Source organism: Struthio camelus, chromosome 1, assembly GCF_040807025.1.
Source record: "Struthio camelus isolate bStrCam1 chromosome 1, bStrCam1.hap1, whole genome shotgun sequence".
Lineage (NCBI taxonomy): Eukaryota > Metazoa > Chordata > Aves > Struthioniformes > Struthionidae > Struthio > Struthio camelus.
This window is the reverse complement of record NC_090942.1, coordinates 61,961,062-61,974,558: the sequence shown is the minus strand read 5'-3', so window position 1 is coordinate 61,974,558 and position 13,497 is coordinate 61,961,062. Positions and strand designations below refer to the sequence as shown.

Sequence of the window (13,497 nt, the reverse complement as noted above, 5' to 3'; positions counted from 1 at the left end):
AAGCTTTCCTTTCTACCACAATCAGCAGTCAATGCAATATAATTTCATGACCCAGTACAGAGTTGTCAACTGGAACTGCTAAAAGGCAAGATGAACTGAAAAAAAATCTGAGATGATACACTGCTTTAGGGCTTACATCACACTCTAACTAATTTGAAATGGGGATGAAATTTTAGTGCAGAGAGCAGGTTACTGCACAGCTGCCTTCCAGGAGATGTTTGTACCTCCCTCTGCAGCATCCAATACAGACCACGGACGGAGGCAGAGCACAGGACTGGAGCAACAACAAATCTAGCAATTGCTGTGTTCACTTTCCCATCTGCAGAATCCAGTCTGCTTTGGTAATTCAGCCTAGAGTAGATGCAAGTTGTCTATTTAATTTAGATAACTGAGTGAACTAGGCAGACCAACCACTACTACGTATCCTCACAGAAGCTACCAAAGCTATCAAAAGACCGTTAGTAAGTTCAGCTCTGAAAACATATGTTGTAGCTAATTTATCTATGTGACCAAAGGTGCTGAAATTTCAGCCAGAGACTGCTTGCTGCTGCTGTCATTTAAAAGCAGAGCTGAGATGAACGTACAGCTGTGACGCTTTCCATAGCTTGAGGCCTAAAAGCCATTTCCACAGAGGAGGTTACGTTGGGCTTCATTGGTTACAACTTCATGGGGGGTTTCAGCCCAGCATGGGAGACACAAAGGCAATCTCACAAGCTGGAATCTGTTCAGGCACTTCTCTTAGGGCTATAAAAGTCTCTTGCCAAGGGCCTTAATATTCATTTTCTGAGTAGACTCTTCCATCTTTGAATCACCTTGCTTTGAAATGCTGTGATGAAGAAGTCAGCAGATCTCTCTAATGCAAAGATCAAGCAGAGTGAATTAACCAGGACATCCACAGAGACATTCTTTCTTCTCCTTTTTCAAGTGGCACCCGGAGGATTAGGGTGAACTTGCTCTGAAAGCACTTGAGTTCACACACAAAAAAGATCAAATGCAGGGTAGGATTCCCTTGCTCCGTAACCCTGCCAGCTTCCATAAACTATCGCCTTTTTCCTTCCAACCCAAGCCCCACCAAAAGTGAAATAAGCCTAAATTAAACAAACTTGTTTCAAAGAGCACAAGCTGAGAAAGTGTGCAGTAAGATATGCTTAATTTCAGGCTTAGCTTTAAATTTCTGAATCTCCTGCCAACACTGTAAAATCTGAAGTCAGTAAGACTGAAAATTTCTCTATTGGAAAAAATGTTCTTTGCCAGATCCAAGCAAGGATTTCTGCAGGCTTTGCAGCTGCACAAGGTCCAGCAGTGATTATGTCAGAAAGCAGTCTGAGGTACTGAAAATATTAATTTTTCCTCCAACAATCCCGTAGACTGATTCAATTTAACAAAGTGCCAACTTGTTTCATATTGTCAAGCCACTGTCTAAAAGGTGAGATTTTTGGAAATTATGTCCCATCATATGCTACTTTTTTGCCTGCTTTGGTAGTCTGTGAGAAACCGAAGAATGAGAGGTTAAGCTGGTATCTTATAGCTAATTGCCTGGGGAATTACCTTATTAATAGGGCCAACCCAGCAACTGCTTACCAATTTGATTGCAAAAATGAAACACAGAGCATTTTTTCCTTTCTCAGCCTTTTCCACAGATCTCTAATTTATTAAAATATCATAAAACTTTTGTGACTTTGGACTGTTATTTAATATGAACCATTCCAGAATCACCTAGGAATGGGAAGTGATTTATGCTTGTCATGCCAGGAATACCTGCAGCAGGTGCTCTTCCAATGGCATAGGCCTCATGCAATGTGAATGTCTTCCAAGGAGTGGGGCTGAGTGAATCGATTACCCAGAGCCACATTTTAATTGGTTTTGATTTTTTCCTCAGTTATTTTTTTAGAAGAAATTGCTGATCTCAGAGTTGGCTCGGGAGCTCTTGACAGTTCTCAGAATTGCTGTGGTAATTCCGTTCTTTCAGTGCGAGGACCAACATGCTCTGTGACAATGTATTTGTTAATCTAAAATACTGGCATCTGACACAAATCTGAATCACAACGGGATGCATTTTTGGTTGGTTGGCAGCACTGGAATAACCAGTGCGTGGTGTATGGTATGTAATCCTCTCCTACATCACAGCCAGTAAATAAATACACAAAATGCCTTACAGAAATGAGAACCTTAGGGAGAGAAGTTGAAAGTAGAGCTGCTGAGAGTCCATGTGGCTCCTGGGTTTCCTAATAGTGCAAGCACGGTCTCATAGTGTGGGCTCCGCAGTGGAACAATGTGGTACAGCACCCTTTACTTTGAAGGAGTTAGCTTGTCTGGCACCTTCTAAGGACTGGGCAAGAAAGACTGTCCAATGACTGCTAGAGACAAAAAGACAGTTGGCTACTTTTCCACTTAACTCTCCTGCTCAAAACACAGAGACCTATCTGAAGTAATTCAGACAAGAATCATTTCAGTCTTTCAGAGAGAACTGCTAATAACATTGATTTCTGAGTAGCAAGAATAGTCTAGGAGAGTCCACTCCTTCCGTGATTTGGAAACCAGCAGTAGCAATGGCAGCAGTAGGAGAAGTTTCAGGGCTCTGGTCCTAGCTGTTTGCAAGCCCTAAAGGAGATATGCTTCTGTTTGGTGGCCATTTACATCCCACTTACCGATAAGTTGTGTAACCCTTAGCTACAGTGATAGTTGTATTATACTTCATACTGCAAGATGATCTATTTTCCTTTCTCAGGGAAAAAAATGTAGCTGCAGAGACCGTATTTCAAAAACAGTTATGAACTTTTGGTTGCAGGAAGGTACTCTGAGGATTTCTTTTTGTCACCATCAGTCATTTTGATACCATAAAGGACCACTTTTTTCAGTAAAACCTCAAGGTGTCTTCAACAGAGGAGAGAAGCAGACTGATGAATCATGTCAGAGAAAATGTATGGATGTAAGACCTCCAGCTGGGCGTCCGCTGTCCCCACTGTGTAGGCTGGAGGCTGTAATGAATAACTCCCCCATGAGGGAAATGAAGCCAAAATAATGTTGTGAAAGAACCTCTGTGGGATCCTCAGGACAGTTTAGTATAGCCTCAGCACTGCTGCAATGAACACAGGTACAGACAAGCCAGTATCACAGAGCAGTATAGACGCAGTAAAGGGAAGCGTAAATTCTGCATGTTTAAAAGGGTCAGCATGACTGAGAAACAGCGGTGTGCAGTCAACATAGAAAGGAAATCAGGACTTGGTATTCCAGCCATTTAAATAAATGAGAATAACATTTCTAAGCAATAGCTAGATAAAAGAATGAAAAGCATGAGGAAATGGCATACTGTGATTTAAAAATAGCTTAGCGCAAGCCAAGGCAGCCATGCTGAGAATGGAGGGAGCTGCGCAGCTGCACGATCGCTCCTGCCTTACATGACCTGGAGCATGCACAGACTCCCTTGATTTCTTCCTCTCTCCTACATCTGCGCCTGGCTAAGGATTCCAGAGACCTTTAATGTTGCATTGCAGATTAGGCTCAAGGGCCAAGCTATGTAGTTCTGGAAGAGCCAAGACACACGTAACTTTAGGCTCTCTGGACTGGAAGGGGAAGAGGGTGCAATTTCAAAGGAATCACTAGTGTGGAAAGAATATGTGGAAATTCCTCGTTCACAAGTGGAGCTATGTAAACCTTGGCCCTTGCGCTTTTCGGAGATTTGCTGTCTTTCTCTTTTATGTCAGTTCATGCAGGCTTGCACCCCCTGGCTTTTCTTTTGTGTTCTGGGAATTGAATAAACCCTGGAAGTAGTAAGAATCATCTGGTCTCACAACCTAACCATGCAAAATCCCCTGGCTGGTGTGGTTTTGACGTGAAATCATAAATCAGTCCAGGTTCACAGAAAGGGTTTCTGAGCCGCAGCAAACCTTCAGACAAATGTGAACTTGGTTTTGGATTATTTTTATGTAAGTTTTCCTCTTAATTTCATCCCTTCTATGTTTTTTTCATTAGCAAACATCTGGAAATTGCATAAGCCATAGTATTATGGATGATTGTCTTCTCTCTCTCTTCCCCCCTCTCTTGGTGTATCATTAGCTTTGCCTTTTGTTCCTTCTCTTTCTGTTCCACACACAAATGCACTTGAAAAAAACCTCAGCAAAAAGTGTGCTAGAAAGACTACCTAGGACTACTTTCCTACTCTAGGACTGGGAAAATAATATGTTCACAGGTCATATCAAGTAAGGAGTTTGAAAACCCCTCTAATTTTGTTGTTTTGACTATCGACTGATCTTATTATAAAAAAAATGCCTAATAAAATAAATATATGCCTTTAGGTAGGCCATTGTCCGCTCATTAATTTTACTTGTGCTTTTCTTAATGCCGTAATTCCATCTAGCTCAGAGTTTGGATGCTTATATTGCACTGCCAGAGAGCCAACAGGAGAAAAGTGCTAGCCATACTTTTAAAAACCTTTCAACATAGCCCTTCACAGAACACCTAATGTGCTTAGAGCGTTCAAGGTCTATAAGCAAACACAGCATCGGCCATCCACTTCCAACAGGTTTAGAAGTGACATGGTAATGAAGTGTGCAGGAAGAGAGTGCGAGGGGAGGGTGTGAAAATGGTTGGAAAAAGGCGACCACTGAACTATCACAAGAAACAGAGCTGTGCCCAACGCACAAAAAACTTACTGCTGTAGAAAAAGAGTTCTGAATGCAAAAATGCAGTAACCTCGTACCTCTTCAGCCAACCCAGCTATGTTTTATAGCCTTTCAGAAAATGCGGTTTCTATTAGTCTAATGTATACCATTGGTGGCCGAGGTCTAAAGAGGAAGAGAAGATTACCCTGAAGAATGACTCAGGGCCAAAAGATGGGAAAATTAGAGAAGAGAGATGGACAAAATCAGCAGAAAAGCTTGAAAATATTCTATTCTCGTTGTACCTTGTACAATATACAAGCTCTTTCCGTTTCGAACAGAAACCCACACAAACAGGTAGTAAAACTGAAGGAACTGGAAAAGATATAGCAGTAACATGAGAAGTCTTCGTCCACCCATAGGTATCCAACAAGCCTGAATCTCCCTAATCCAGCAACGTAGCTTGCAGGCCCTGACAGTCTGGCCATTGAGGGGAAGGAGAGGAGGCTCCTGGGGAAATCTCCCTCTGCAGGAAGGAGTCTACTCAGGGCCTTTGTACTCCTATCTTCTACTAGTGTGGAGAAGACTGCTAGCAGGAGCGGGCAGTGGAAAGGGTAGCTCAGCTCTTTCTGAGTCCACTGGCAGCTCCCTCGCAGGTTTCCCGCCTGGCCACTTGTGCAAGGCTGGGTGAAAAGGCCTCAGCACTTGTTGTCCCATTGTCCCCACAATGTGGGAGAGGAGGCGCTGTGACAAGACGGGAGCAGTGAGCTGCCTTCCAGAGGAAAAGAGGGCTCTGATTTTCATCCTTGTGTTTTGCAGTCAAAGGAACGGTGGTGGCTTTTGCCTCCAGAGGATTGTTTGTTCTGTCCCTTCCTGTCTTCACCCAACAAAGTAATGTTTAGGTAAGCCTATTTTTTTAACTTATTGCTTGAAAGCAGAATGCAGGTTTCTGGATAGGGCATTGTAAAGTAGGGCTTAAGGGGGCACTCTTAGCTTTTGAACCCAATCCTTTAGCTGCCAGTCAAGACCTAGCAGAAGGATGACAAGTGTATTTCCACCTGGTATCTAGCAGGAGAAAAAGTTGCTATGGCAGAAAAAGACAAATGCACAGTTTTGTCAGAAACAGCAAGAATCGGCCAATGACACGTTTATGACCACTTGAGGGACTTCCAGACAGCTCAGTGCACTGCACAGCCATCGCGCCTCAGCACTCATGGGAATCAGCTAACTTGCCTGTTGATCTTGGCTGGGATTGCTCACTGGGTTGTCACTAGTTGGCAGTTTAGCCTTGTTCATATTCATTAGCTTCACACCCTAAGTGAGTGTGAAGTTCTCAGCGCAGCCCCTAGGCTGGTTCGCACCAACCAATAGGGGCAGATTCATGGACGTTGTAAGGATTTGATCCCCATGGTATTTCTGGCTCCCTCCTGCAAGCCCCACCTCAAACGGGGGGTGTGGTGGCCTACCTAGTCTACTTCCAGACTGCTCGAGATTTAGCCTTTCCATTACAGGAGCAGACGTGGAGCCAACTGCAAATGTTGAAACCCTTTCTATGAAACCTCCCTTTCTGTGAATTGTAAAGTAACAAGGTGATGAACTCTCTCACCTCTTCAGCAATGGGGCAGTGGCAAACTGCTCTTTTCTTTCCACCAGGGCACAGCCGGGAACACTGATTCCTTGCTCACATGTACCCACATATTTTTCTCTTTTTAATTTACACTAGAAAATGAATCCATCCTGAGTCCTAGAAGATGACAACTTTCAGAGGTGATAACTCTAAGGACTCTGACAGGCCAATCATTTTGGAAGAAGCACTGAAAAACCCTCCTCTGAGAATCCTTTTCCATATCCTTATCTGTAATTGTTATGGATTTTTGTAATGAGTTTATTTCATCATGTTTGAGCAGTTTTCCCCCTTCCTTTTTCCATTTGGAAGGACAGTAGCAGGAATGTAGCTGGCAGAGAAGGATGATACTTTAACAGCAGAACCAGATGCTACTTTGGAGCTTTGTGGCTTAGCACAGATTTTTCATTTTATAAGAAGATGCTATTTTTATATTACTGGTCAGGCTTATATTCCTGGTTGTTGGGCAGGACAGTTCAAATTCCTTTTGATTCTATTTCCTGATCTTTAACTACCAGCTTTGAAAGATTATTGGGCCTTAGCATTTTTTGTCTCCCTTTTGGGGGTTCACTATTATTTCTTAACAACCTTATATTAAACTATGATGCGCAATCCCTCCTCCATGTCTCTCCCCATACTTCAGCAATGCAAGGATTAGGCTGATAATATCTTCCTTCTTGCAGTAGACTATGTCAAAGCCCAGGTGTTTCTCTAATCTTTTAAAGGCTGGCTTCGAGAACAAGCAAAGAAGGTAGCTGCTTGGGATCAGACAAGCCATACAGCCAACCTAGTCTCTATGTATGTGCAGCAGTGTGACCAAATCAGGAAGAAATGACTTGGAAATGCTTGCACTGAGAAAGCCTTTCTTGTTCAATTCTGCCTGCTTCCCCGGCAGTTTTGAGCTCACGTGTGCTATTGGTTGCCCTAACTTGTCCGTGCTTTCTTCTTGCTTGCTTAAAAAGAGCAGGCCGTTGCTGGCTAGTGCTCTGCTGCACTGAGGGAGATGTTACCACAATGGAAGTGTTTTGTAGACTGTTATCTATGTTCTTTCGGGGGTTGTGTTTTGGGGGGTAGGTTGCTCAAGGTTTTAGGGTTAAGCTGGGCTCTTTGTGTCGCTAAAATATTTTGAACCCTTTGGTTTTCAGATTCCCTGGAGGAAGACCCAAGACTATGCCTACAACAAAGGAATTTGTAACACATGTCAGGCTACCCAGGGAGAGTCCTTTATTTTGTTCTTTGTAATTCAAAACAGCATTGGGGTCCTTGCGGGATGTGGAGCCCTCCTTAACTTTCGCTCACTCTAGGGAAATGAAGTGCTGAAGGATGGAGCAGTTAAGCATACATGAACCCAAGCATCTCCTGTTCGTGGGAATTTCACAAGAGAAAGGCATCTGTTGTGCTGAAACAGTTGCTCTCCAGAGCTGATATTTAAAGCTGCAGGCTGTCTCTGCTTTGCACTTAAGGTCTTGTTTTTGCTCTGAAGGAGTGAACGCCATGCTAAAATCCCTATAGAAAAGATCTGTGTGGGGTTTACCATCTATTAAGTGCTATGCAAAACCGTTTGTAAAATTCTTGAAATGCGCATTAATTTTATTACATGAAGAAAATCCTTTTACAGCAGATCAGATTTGTTCCGGTTGTTTGCTTGTGTACTGGCCCTCCCTCATGCCTTAATACATGAGGGGAAAGAGGGATTTAGTTTTACTTTTATTTATCTTGGATTCTGACCCGACTGAGGCCTCAAGTAGTAATGGTAATATTGCTGCATTAGCCCAAATATACCAGGGCTGGGGGCATGTGACAACAATAAAAAAAAAAAAATCTCCTGCAAGTTGGTGTGAAACCAAGGAGCTCTCTGAGCATGTCCTACCTGGGCTTATGTCGGCAGTCAGGTCTACCACCAATATGAGAATGGGCAAGCATTTCCCACCAACCAGGGCAATGCCAGGTGGTGATTCTCGCTTACTTAGGAGCCATCAAATCACCTGCAATTCCTCTGCTGCAAGTGATGAACTTTGGAATAAAAATTGTGGAGCCCATCGTAAATCAGGAAAGCATCTCCTTTCCACCCAAGCAAACTGACAAAGGGAGTACAAAGGACTGCTAAAGCTTCCCAGTCCTGAGAGTTATCAACCTACATCCTGCATCATTAAATTTAACTGGCTCTAGTTATTATCTCAGCAACAAAAGTTATTAGAGTTGAAAAGAAATTATACTTTTCTTCTTAAAATTGACATTTGATTCAATGACTGATTCAATCTTCTCAGAAAGGCTGAATTATAAACTGCATGAAGAATAGATCCACTTTGCTGAGGCTGGTTTGTAGTGTTGCAATTACATCAAATGTTCCTCTTTCCGGTCTTAGGGGAGAAAGTGAAAAGGGATTCGTGCTCCCCATTTTTCACATTTTAGAATTTTGAATGTGCCACTCCAGCTTTCTCTTTTGCTTTTTCCTTTCTGGAGCAAATGGTTTAAATTTTGCTTCCTACTGTGACAGCTTGAACCTTGCACTTAATTTTGTCTTCATTGCCATTTCCCAGTCTAGCCTCTTTTATATTTTTTCAATGTACGTAACCAAGATCCAGTTTTACTACTTATTTTAACTCATCAACTAAAAGCCATGCAAACCAAAGGTAATATTGTCAGTGAAGATAACAAGGTCTCACGGAAAGGCAGTTGAATGAGAGACAAGAAATCTAGGCTTGGTTTACTGTCTGCTACTGACTCCTCATGTAGCTTTGAGCAAGTCACCATGTCTCTTTGTGCTTATTTCCTATCCCACTCTGAATAAGAACGGTGGCATGGTTGGTATTCGCTTCACTGTCTCTACAGTGCTAAGTGCAAGGGAAGCCTAATCTGATTTGTGGCTTATGAGGGTTCCTGGTAATACAAGCAAGCAACACATTGTAGTCCAACAGCAAAACAGTCATTTTACTACATTGAAGAAAACATTGGAGAACCTGTAATGTTGTACATACCAGCATATGAATGTGATTGACAGGACCGGTCCAGGCATTTCTGGAAAAACATTTTCTGCAAGCCTCACAAATTCTAAATCAGATAAACACTCACAAACTTCCTCTGCATAAGTTATATCGGATCTTACTTTGCCTGAGAGCGTGTAATGTTTGAATCTCAGAAAAACAATAACATGAACAGTGGTTTGGAAAAACAGAAGGCAAGGACAAGGTGAACATAGAAGGAGGTGGACCTCAGGGGTACAGGTTTGACATCTTCCATTTTAAAGGTGCTTCTCATCACCAACTCTGCAGGGAAAAAGCAAGTGGGAGCAACACTCTCAGTCATGGTTAAACTTGGTGTTTTAAGGTTATTCCCCACCCTTTCTTTTCAGAGTGGAGCATTTGCTCCATCCTTTGCTTCAGTTTATCGTGCTGAATTGAACTGAGCTTTTTAACTGCAGTACAACCAGTTACTTGGCAACCACAAAAAGTCCTTGGAAACTGCCATTTGTCATCCGTAGCAGTAAGCCCTGCTCAGAGGGGTGCAAGGATTGGGATGGCACTAGGTGAGCGATGGGCCTTGCTGAGCTTTGTGCCAGCTTGCATCCAGAGCTCTCCCCTGGACAGCTGAGGCTCTGCCAATACCGTAGCGGGGGCTGAGGGCCTCCAACCCTGCACCCCTCTCCATGGTTGACGCAGGGAGAGCTGTCCTGCGGGTTGCTCTCCTTTCACGTTTTGCTAGGCCTCACTATGTTCGCGCTGGATGCCCCCCTCTTGCCCCAGTCCTGGTTCATGACCTGCAAGCAAGAAGGTGCAGCAGGGAGGAGGCAGCGAGCTGCCTGCTGTTACTATGGAAATAGGATCTCCTTTGACTGGATCAATCTCCGCAGTCTGGGAAAACATGGTTTCAGATTTCTCTTTTGTAACGGCAACCCACGTTGTCAACTTAGATTATATAGCCGACCGGTTAGATTATGCTGTCAAGTGTTTGCTACTGCTAGATGGTGTGGCATAGGTCAGGTGTCATGCCTCTTCTCATTCTTTCCATAGCTCTTCTGTTTGGTTTTTTTACATCTTGCTAAAAGTGAAGATGCCCTGAATTATATTGAGCATAACAGTGAAAGATTCGTGTGCCTCCCAGGGTGAAGGACAGTCACTGAGGGGTCCGGGGTTTTCCCTGCATCAGCAAAGTTACAGAATCAGATGCTGGGCACTGGCCTGAGCAACGGAAATAGTGCCTCCAGACTTTTTCTCTATTTGGCCATTTTTCCACATTACCTGCAACATCAGACAAATCTGAGTTTGGTTTTTTAGCATCTCAGGATCTTAAGCACCTCTGTAGGCAGCTTCATGGTGAGTGTGAGTGGGACAGAAATGTGCAGACAGGACAGGATGCAGGACCTGGATCTGAGGTTTCCGCTGGGCGCCCCTCCAACCCTTTTAATATTAAAGTCTAACAAATTCAGGTGCAGACAATACCTGCTCTGTCCTGTGCAACTTTATAGAGCATTGCACTGCTCCAAGGCTCATTTGAGCCCACAGTAAATTAATATTTTACCTGTTGGAATGTTTTTTGCTCCAGCTAGTTTAAAGACAAGTTGTGGCAATGAGTGGGTGGGGTGTATTTTATTTAGCTGTGGTGAAAATATTACTGTTCTTGATCTGAGCAGCTGAAGCAATGGAAACCATAGAGAAGGAAAAACACCAAAAGGGAGGTTCGGGTTGGGGGAGAGTGCTTTCATGATGGGTGTGTGAGGAATTTGCAATTCTGAGAGTGAAGCAGATGTGAAGAGATGATGCATGGAGAAGAAGGCATGGATATCTAAGCAGGATGGGCCTGTACAACTGCCACGCGGCTTGGCAAGTAATTGGGCCAAACTGCTAGTTACCAGGAAGGTTACCCAGAAGACTGGGCAGTGGCTGCTGCCCAGGGTTGCCTGTACTGGGTTCCCAGGTTGCATATCTGGGGTTTGAAAAGTTGAAGAGTTCTGGGACCCTCTGGACAAATGTGGATTTTGCTCATTGCCAGGTAACATAGGCAGAAAATTTCAAATCCCTGTGTGGCCCATTTTCACATGTTCCAAAAAAAGTTGCCAGGTTGCTACACTCAAAAGTTTTTTTACAGCCTGTGGTATTTAGCACAGAATATGTCAGATTCCCTGTGAATAAACTGTTTCAGAGGTCTACTGTTCACTATATAATTTTAAATCTTTTACCTTTCATCTCACAGCTGGAAAATGTTTTCAGTGAATGCCAAGAGCCGAGGACTCAGTGAAAGGAGGGTGCATCTGGTCCCACTGCAAAACATACAAAACAGAGGGAAAAAGCAAAAGCAGAGGGTTAAACGTTAACCACTTCCTGCAGATAACATCTTTTTCTCTTCTAAGGATGCTCCAATGTTTTAGTGATGAGTATTCATATCAAATGCCTCAATTAAGAGACAGGCATGAGACAAGCTGGCATCTGAGACAGCCCTATTGCCGCCAAATGCTAATCATGACACATTCCCCCTGCCAGCTCAGCGTGTAATTAGCCCCTTCTCTGTGCCACGGTTCTGTGCAAGAGAGAACGGGGCATGGAGGCACAATGCACTGGTGTGCGTCTGCTTTGCAAGGATGGTTGTGTGCCGTCAACAGGAAGCTTGGCACTGCTGCTCTTCTTCAGTAACAGATGCTCCACTCCAAGCAGGCAGCAAGTCCTCCCACTGCCCCATATGCTCTGTTGCTAATTGCAAACATGAAGAACTGAGATTTTGATGGCTGCTCTTTCAACTTCCTCAAGTTCTCACTTTCAAGCAGTTCTTTGTTTCCAAACTGGATTGCCTTCTTTTCCTCAGACCCATGTCTACAGGCCAGCAGAACAAGGTGAGGGGTGGAGGTAGAGGCAACTCTCGCCACTACCATGGGTATTTCTGTGCAAGCAATTTAGATTATCCCATTAGCTGCTTCATTAATTGGAGATTCTAGGAACAGCTGTGGTGTGCTTCTTTGCCATTTTATTATAGCAATTAATGTCCACACTTATTTTGGAGCGAGCAAGAAGCAAAGAACCAGCAGCGATAGAAACTTGGCTGTCTTTGCTTGGGAGCAAAGACACCACCTCGTATTTACTGTGGGCTAAAACCACACACATTTACAGTAGGTAGTGCTGTAAGGTCACACTGCAGCTTTTCCTCCAGGTAACTTGGTTGTGTGCTGCGCACTGCTCACCCAGCAGACAGCATTGTCACTCCACCCAAGCAGGATGTTAGATCCGGTTCCTACTTTCTATATGAGACTTGACGACGTAGGTTTAAAACGTTGCGGTTTTTCTGTCCACCTCTTTTTCCCTCCCCATATTACCAGTAAGCACAGAATAAGCCCACTATGGCATAACATTCCCTCTGCAGCCCACATTCAAGCAAGGAAAATAGTGCCTCTTTTTTGTGGCAGCTGTGTGACAAAGCCCCTGACAAGAAGTTTTTGTTCATGACTCTTCCCATCTTCCCGCCTATGTAAAGCGAGCTCACAACTAGTCTCTGACCTGTTTGTCGCTCCCCCCACCCTGCCAAACTGTTGTGAACATCTACTGTCCTAGTCATTTAAGTCTCTCTAATTAGTGACATAATAGGTGGGCAATTAATGAACTGAACCTGCATCATAATGAAGGCTAAACACTGTTAGTGAGTCACTCTGAAGCAGGCTGTGAGAGTGTGTTTTCCCCAGCAAGCTACAGCTAGTCCAAACAGGGGTGTCTCTTTTATATGTTTTGCCTCAGGGGCAAATTACTTCAAAGAGGACTTTGTAGCGTGGCTGGAGAAAACAACTATTTGTTTGCAGTTTTCCGTTCAAAGGGATGACTAAATCATATTTGCATGATTGAAGCTAAACGATATTTTTCAAGGCCAAACTCTTTCTTGCCCTGGCTATTTTTGAAGCATAATCTCTGCTGGATTTGTCTGTGTGGGAGACTCATGGACGGGGCTCTGTGTGTGCCCTGGCCAGCAGACGGTAACGTACCCACACAATGCGAGCGCCAAGCCCTGCGACAGGAGCTCCCATCCCCAGCTGGTCACCCAGCAGGACTCACTCTGCTGGTGCTGGTGCAAGGGACAGGATGTATTAGCGTCTGTCTGATTGCTGACGAAGCTTTTCTAGGGTGAGGCTCAGACCAGTAACACTGTACACAGTTGACTTGGGTTAGTGGTTTACCTCAAGAAATACTTGAAGGAAATCACTTAGCTCTTTAAGCAGAAGAGTACCACAGCCATAGCGGTTTTGAAGCAGTATGGGTTGACGGATGTTACTTAGAGGTGGAGAAAAGGGAAAGGACTGTG

General features: G+C 43.9%; 1 long non-coding RNA gene across 1 annotated transcript in view; it reads right to left on the bottom strand.

Annotated features, from left to right (window-relative positions):
* The window catches only part of LOC138067348 (uncharacterized), a 79,238-nt gene that overhangs the window by 29,664 nt on the left and 36,077 nt on the right, over window positions 1-13,497 (bottom strand). The window contains exon 2 of the long non-coding RNA XR_011141205.1: window positions 11,399-11,479. This is a non-coding gene — a long non-coding RNA (uncharacterized lncRNA). The remainder of the gene's footprint in view (window positions 1-11,398; window positions 11,480-13,497) is intronic.